General features: G+C 45.0%; 1 pseudogene; it reads right to left on the bottom strand.

Moving 5' to 3' along the window:
• Positions 1–136: 136 nt before the first annotated feature.
• LOC106511681 (collagen alpha-1(XIV) chain pseudogene) overlaps positions 137–1,012 on the bottom strand; it is a 5,155-nt pseudogene continuing 4,279 nt past the window's right edge.

Raw genomic sequence — 1,012 nt, 5'->3', positions numbered from 1 at the left:
ATGCAAAACTCGACAAAGTGTTTGGAAGCTGGAAAAGACGTCTGGCTGTAAAGTTTGGGTATACCTTCAAAACAAAGTGGAGGTAATAATCACACAACTCAATGCAAACTCCAAACAAAGAAACAGATTACAACAATTTCAAGGAAATGTGTATTTAGTAAAAGCAACTTTTATATTAAAAATTGATTTTTTTGTTTGGTTTTGATTAAAATGAAAGACTTGTCAACACTAATGGGAAACAAAAGAGGCAAGAGACACTCAGCGCTTTGCTGTTGGACCTTCAAAAAGCAAGTTTTAACAAACAGATACATGGTTGTACAACTTGCTAAACCATTAGGAGGCACTTTAACAACTAGGTGAAACTACAACCTGAAAATAAAAAGTAAAAAGAACAGACGAGACCGTGGTCTATAATAATTAATCAACCCCAGTTAACGTAAGCTCAGTTGGCTTGACTGAGACAAAAATGAATCAAATAAAACAACATAAATTGGGTTCCTTGAAGTGAATTCATTAGCATAGATGAGTTGAATTATCCCAACCTCATTCCCCGTCCACCTCCATCTACAATGTCCATCAGAAATCCTCTACATCAGGCACTTGTTGATTAGTTCATAATGGCTCCAAGCACTCTAATCACCCCTCCAGCTTCACTTAGTCAGTTCAGGCAGCTTCTTCACTCCTCTCTTTATTCTCCTCTTTGACCTGACGCTCTCTCCGTCGTCTTTTACGCTCCGTGTGCTGCGGTACACGCCGGGGGACCGTAACTCGACGTCGTCCAGTGCGAGCGCGGGGTCGTCAGGCGACACGGGCTGCGGGGCCGGGTAGTTGGGTTGGTAGTAGCGGTACGGGTCGTCCTCCTCGACCTCGCCGTAGTTCTGGAAGCCACTGTGTGGAAGTTGGACTGGGGAGATAGCGCCCAGGTGAATGTCTTCCTCACCTTCTGCGCCGCCAAACCGACCGAGCCCACCAGCACCGAGGCAGATAGTCAGCGGAAGCCCCCAAACAAAGA

The sequence above is a fragment of the Austrofundulus limnaeus genome, unplaced genomic scaffold, assembly GCF_001266775.1.
Source record: "Austrofundulus limnaeus strain Quisiro unplaced genomic scaffold, Austrofundulus_limnaeus-1.0 Scaffold3066, whole genome shotgun sequence".
Classification (NCBI taxonomy): domain Eukaryota; kingdom Metazoa; phylum Chordata; class Actinopteri; order Cyprinodontiformes; family Rivulidae; genus Austrofundulus; species Austrofundulus limnaeus.
Note: the sequence above shows the minus strand (reverse complement) of the source record. Positions and strands in the feature narration are given on the sequence as shown.